The sequence below is a fragment of the Octodon degus genome, unplaced genomic scaffold (genome assembly GCF_000260255.1).
Source record: "Octodon degus isolate 3935 unplaced genomic scaffold, OctDeg1.0 scaffold00115, whole genome shotgun sequence".
In the NCBI taxonomy this organism is placed as follows: Eukaryota; Metazoa; Chordata; class Mammalia; order Rodentia; family Octodontidae; genus Octodon; species Octodon degus.
The window spans coordinates 3443083-3449459 of NW_004524691.1; the positions used below are offsets into that span (position 1 = coordinate 3443083).

The 6377-nt window shown below is 41.7% G+C and overlaps 1 pseudogene across 1 annotated transcript; it reads left to right on the plus strand.

Moving 5' to 3' along the window:
* The first annotated feature begins 2106 nt into the window (after positions 1-2106).
* Positions 2107-2866, plus strand: LOC101566728 (annotated as a pseudogene). Its single transcript, XR_001117259.2, has one exon. The product of XR_001117259.2 is annotated as a translationally-controlled tumor protein pseudogene (transcript).
* The last annotated feature ends 3511 nt before the right edge of the window (positions 2867-6377 follow it).

Genomic DNA, 6377 nt, shown 5'->3' on the forward strand with positions numbered 1-6377 from the left:
TTTTAAATTTTTTATCAAAGAAAGGATGACCAATGGAGTGATAAGAGAGTTTGGAGTGATTTAAACAATGGTTTGGGTGGATTGAATTATAATTTTGATTTTCCTGTATGAACAGCACTGATGACACCAGGCAAAACCTGGAGATCATTTTGTATGGCAACTCTGCCTCTGGTTGCCTTTACTCTGTAGTCTCAGGGCTGGGAGAGCTGCTAGCAGCAACTCAACTGTTTTAGTATCTGCAATGGGTTTTCTTGGACCCAGGTCCCTCCCCAAGCTTTAAGGGGGCCATGGCCCTGTAGCCATGGCCTCTGTGAGCAGGTACTGTTCGTGCCAGCTGTCCCTCTGGCTCTGACAGCTGGATATTTTGTTTTTGTCCAGGAAAGCGCTATCTTGAGCCTAATGAATTTTCAATGCCAGCAGCGTGCAGAGCCAACACCAAGGCCACAGTGTGCTATAAGCACACGTAGCATCAGGGATACAGAACTGTAGTTGATGGAATGTGTGACTCTCTGGCTGTACCAGGCATGCAGACACACAGGCATCTGGGGAATCCCAGCTGGGTCAGCCTAGGACCAGAGCATGAGGCCCACTTTGTGCCTCTCTGCCTCGCGGCACTGTGCTACTTGGAACCAATTGCTTGCAATTTAAAAGAGCTTTTTAACTTTTTTTATCTAACTAAACAAAGATAGAGTGTTTAAATACTATCTGTTATACCTTTGGTCTGTCCTCCTTGGCCCATTTGGGACTTGATATTAAAACAGTACTCCATCTAAGTCCTCCGTGGTGTCTGTTGGAAGTCACGGAAGCTAGAAAACTGATCAAGTGTGTGTAAGCTGGACTAGGCCTCGGTGCCTAAAGCAGACAAGCTGCCTCAGTCCTGAGATAAGCATCCTGACTAGTTAATGTTGGCTATTACTTATGAGGCATCTTTGTGTCACGTTACTAACTTTGCAAAGGTATAAATAAACATCCATATTGTTGCTCCAGGGGTTGTCTTGCCAACGAGGCAGACAAGTCACTATCTAACCCAGCTTTTGTCTTCTTGTCTATCTTTTCCTCATTCCTGCCACTGTTTCTGCCTGGGTAGAATGAATCACGTTGAGACCCAGAGATCCTTACAGTGGTCTTAGAAAGTGATGTAAATCCAGGAACCAAGAAAACAGCAAACTGTTATATACATCTATAGACATCTGTGATTCTTGATACGCTGTCTGTCCTTTTTTTTTTTTTTTTTTTTTTTTTTAGCGGAACAAAGGATTGAACTCAGGCTCTTGCCAGGCAAGCACTTATTTTACTGAGCTATCTCCCTGGCCCCCTCAAGTGCTTATTCTACTGAGCCATCTCCCTGGCCCTCTGTGTCCCGTTTTTAACTCAATGTAACTTTCTCCCTTTTGGCTTTCTCAAACTGATTTTTCTCTTTAAGCTTGTTTATCTCTCTGGCCCTAGGGAACCCATTTTTGGCACTTGTGAACCTGTTTCGGACTAGTTTCTGGCCCTAGTGGGCCTCTATCCCCATGCTTTACACCTGATGTGCCAGTATCAGTGCATGGCTGTGCAGAATACTGATCTAACCAATTCACTCACATCCCTTATGTGCACTCTTTGGAAGTGTTCTTGCTGCCCACACTTATCTCATACTGGGCGTCCTGCTCGGGCACCAAATGTAGGGATCTGTTGGTCTCTCGGTATGATCCATTGTACCTGGGAAGAAATGGCAGCAGGAATGAGGAAAAGATAGACAAAGAGACAAGAGCTAGGTCAGGTGTTGGCCCATCTGTATGGTTGGCTAGAAGACCCCTTCCCCCAGTGATAGTAAGGGCCTTTATACCTTTACAAAGTTGCAAGACACAAGGTTGCTGGAAACTAATATTCCACAGTGTCCAGGCAGGATGCTTTTCTCAAGACTGAGGTAGTTTCACTGCTTTAGGCGATGAGGCCTTGTCCTGCCCTCCCACATAGGATCAATTTTAGCTTCAGTGGTTCCCACAAGTAAGAATGGACCTCATGCTAAATTTCCAGGATGGCTTTTTCCACTTGCCTCCCCCCCCCCTCCGCCCCCAGCGCCGCTCGGGCTGCACCGTGCTCGCTCTGACCTCCCGGCACCTGGTAAGCTTGCGCGGCCGCCACCTCCCTCAGCCACCATCATGATTATCTACCCGGACCTCATCAGCCACGATGAGATGTTCTCCGACATTTACAAGATCCGGGAGATCGTGGACGGGCTGTGCCTGGAGGTGGAGGGCAAGATGGTTAGTAGAACAGAAGGTGCCGTTGACGACGCGCTCATTGGTGGCAATGCCTCCGCTGAAGGCCCAGAGGGCGAAGGCACCGAAAGCACAGTAGTCACTGGTGTAGATATTGTAATGAACCATCACTTGCAGGAAACCAGCTTCACAAAAGAGGCCTACAAGAAATACATCAAAGATTATATGAAATCAATCAAAGGCAAACTTGAAGAACAAAGACCAGAAAGAGTAAAACCGTTTATGACAGGGGCTGCAGAGCAAATCAAGCACATCCTTGCTAATTTCAAAAACTATCAGTTCTTTATTGGTGCAAACATGAATCCAGATGGCATGGTTGCTCTCCTGGACTACCATGAGGATGGTGTGACCCCATTTATGATTTTCTTTAAGGATGGTTTAGGAATAGAAAAATGTTAACGGATTTGATGGTAACCTTGGATCTATCACTTGTCATAACTGGCTGCTGCTTGTCATCTACACAATACCAGGATTTTAGACGAATGGGACTGATGTCATCTTGAATGCTTCATTTATTTTGACCGTGATTTATTTGGAGTGGAGGCATTGTTTTTTTGGGAAAAAACACATCATGTAGGTTGTCTAAAAATAAAGTGCATTTAAACCCAAAATAAATAAATAAATTTCCAGGAAGGCCTCAAATTTGTGATCCTCCTGTTTCAGCCTCCTGAGCTGTTAGGATTACAGGAATGTGTCACCATTCCTGGACTAAGTTCTCTTTGCTTGACAACTGAGCCGGTTTTTCCTTCTTTTCCCTTAATTGATCGTAAAAAGAGAAAATTTAAAAAGATTATTGTTGGGCTAAGAGTATAGATTAAGTGGTAGTGCCCTTCCATGTCATGTGTGTGGGACATAGCTGGTCCTCACTTCTCCAAAAAATATCTTCATAAGGGTGTCAGAGGACACAAACCAGGTGTAGTGGTGCATATCTGTGATCCCAGCAAGCAGGAGGATCACCGTGAGTTCAAGTTCAAGGCCAGCTTGAATTACATGGTGAAATCCTGCCTCAAATAAAGGTACATTGAAATTTAAAGATTTTAAGATTTGTTTTATTTATGATTCCAGAATTGAGCAGTACTTCATTCCATAAAATAGAGGGAATTTTCTAACAGACTGAGCAGAGGAATTTGGTTTTAATTTTACAAACTTATTACAATGAAAGACACATTGCCAGTAATCCCACTCAATATACTCCTCAGCTTCAAACATACTTAGTTTGTTGTTCTTGCTACTGCTTCCCCCATTAACTGGATTTTTTTGCCTATATTTATACTCGTTTGCCATATTTATCTTGTGTCTGATTTATTTCATTTAACATTATGAATTCAAAGTATATCCATTTTCCTTTTAATACTTGTTTTCATTTATTCTAGTATGCAGGTGCTTGTTTGTTTGTACTGGGGATTAAGTCCAGGGCCTTTGTACCCTCCTACATCCCTAGTCCCTTTTTATTTTTTACTTAGAGTCAAGGTCTTGCTAATTTCCTAAATTGCTCAGGTGCACTTGAATTTAGGATCCTCTGGCTTCAGGTTCCCAGAGTGCTGGGGTTATAGCCTTGTGCCACCACATTGGTCTTTACATTGTACATGGGAGTTGAAGAAAGCAGAAACAAACAAAAAGTTGTACATTTCAGTTACTTTCATTGTAAGATAGGAACAAAGACACCAAACAATAGAAAAAGAACTTGCTAACAGCAGGTTACTTTTAACAAGGAGTAAAGCAGAGGGAATTTTCCTATTATGCCTGAAGAAACTGACCTGTTGGGGGCTGGTGAGATGGCTCAGTGATCTAAAACACCTACTTAGAACAAGCTAAACTAAGCAAAGCACAGGGACTGCGGTTCAATCCCCCAGCACCACAAGCCAGCCAGCCCCGCCCCCTGGTGGACTGAGCTGGACACACACACACACACACACACACACACACAAAATAAATAAATAAATAAATAAATCTTTAAAAAGAAAAGAAACTGACCTATTTGGGAAACCTTTTGCTCCTTATCTAGGAAGGTCAGATGAAACTTAAGTTTGGTATGACATTGTGGAACTTTAGTATGAGTGACTCCATTTTTATTTTTGGTCAGATCTGTTGGGACTTAGTGTAGGGACCTAGTCCAAAATTATTACCTGTGGTTTTTATTTAACAAGAGTTATCTTCTTGTTTCAAGGGTGTGTGTTGGAGACAAATGTTCATATATAGAGAGACAAAAATTTTTTCTGGTATGGGCTATGAGTGTGGCTGTTAGTGGATTAGCCTCACTTAACATGTGTGTGAAGCCCTGAGTTTGTAAAAACATTGTAAAAAAAACCCTTTCCCTTTTTGTTTGAAACCATCTGCTGATTCCCTCCATAGCTGTTCATTGAAAGGAAGAGGATATGTGTGTGTAAAAGGTAAAGAAAAAATGGTAAGGTAGGATAGATGAGAGAAGAGAGTATATGGAGAGCTTCTTAAAATCTGCAACAGGAGAAAAATCATGTAAATAGAAGGGGCTATGGTAACAATGACAAACAGAAGCATTTAAGATATTGCAAGACTCAGTTGCAAACACCATAGTTGTGGGTTCTGCAACATTAAAAAAACACATTTCCAGTCAGTTCCTACACAGGCATTTGGGATGAGCCATCTTTCCTGAGATGCTTTGAATATATTTACAGCTTTTCTTGCCTCAGGAGAAGCAATCATCGAGCTCCAGCTCTGGTCCCATATTTGAAGAATAGACACTCACTATGTACAAACTCACTGAAATGTGCTCTCCTATTAGTGGTTTATCTCTTTGGTGTTTGCAATTCTGCCTGGTCAATAGTAATTTGTAGGGGCCGGGGAGATGGCTCAGTAGAATAAGTGCTTGCCTGGCAAGCACAGGGGCCTGAGTTCAATCCCCGGTTCCACAAAAAAGAAAAAAAAAAGGAATAGTAATTTGCAGAAACTGTCTGATAATACATTTCATATTTTATTTTATTTTATTTATTTATTTGTGTGTGTGTGTGTGTGTGTGTGTGTGTGTGGCCAGCTCAGCCCACCAGGGGGCAGGGCTGGCTGGCATGTGGTGCTGGGGGATTGAACCGCAGTCCCTGTGCTTTGCTAAGCTTGTTCTAAGTAGATGCTTTAGACCACTGAGCCATCTCACCAGCCCCACATTTCATATTTTTGTAAAGCATTTGAATATACTTCTGAAGTTTTCTGTATTTTAGTTTCCTATATGGAAAGCAAAGCACTATTCTGTATTATGTAGCTTCAAAATAATTGCTTATTTCAATAACATTTGGTAGCTGGACAGGTGAAAACTGAAAAAAATGGCACACTCTGTGATCTTAAATTTACACATTTATATTGGCATAATCTACTGTTCGATCTGTGCAGTGCTGTTATGTGTACCTTGAAGTCAACAAGCAGCAGTACTATGATTCTATAATTCTGTATTCTGTAGAAAAAAAATCTACCTTCTACATTTTCTTTTTTGTAATATTAGGGATTGAACCCAGGGCCTCAACTGAGCTATATTCCCACACTTTTTTATTTTTTATTTTGAGACAGGGTCTGACCAGGTGGGGCATGCATTTTTCACTCCTGCCTTCCAGAGTGTTGAGCTACCACCTCTGGTTTTGGGTGGTGGTTGACTTTCTTATTTTAGAAGTAAACCATAAATTCAAGAACCTGGATCCAAGAATGGCAGAAACAAAGCTTTCTTAATTGAGGAAGAATTTTATTTTATTTTATTTGGCAGAACCTGGGATTGAACTCAAGCCCTTGCACTTGCCAGGCAAGTGCTATTCTACTGAGCTATCTCCCCAGCCCCAGGAAGAATTTTATATATTTATAGGACTTTATTATCCTTACTGGAGGTGTTATTTACAGGGGGAATAAGAGCATCATTGAGGGTTTAGCTTGTGTGACTTTAAAATACAAACAAAAATAATGCCAGCAACACTGTTGACGTTTTCACAGCTAGAATCAGGACATGGCATAACATCCTTAGCAGGAAAATGCCAGTAAACTGTGTTTTGGGGAAATTTGAGGACACATTTTATTAGCATCTGTATTCATGGAATAAAATTCAAAATGAGGGCTTACAGGGCAAGGCCTTTGCTAGCTCTCTCTTTCCATTCTGCAGCT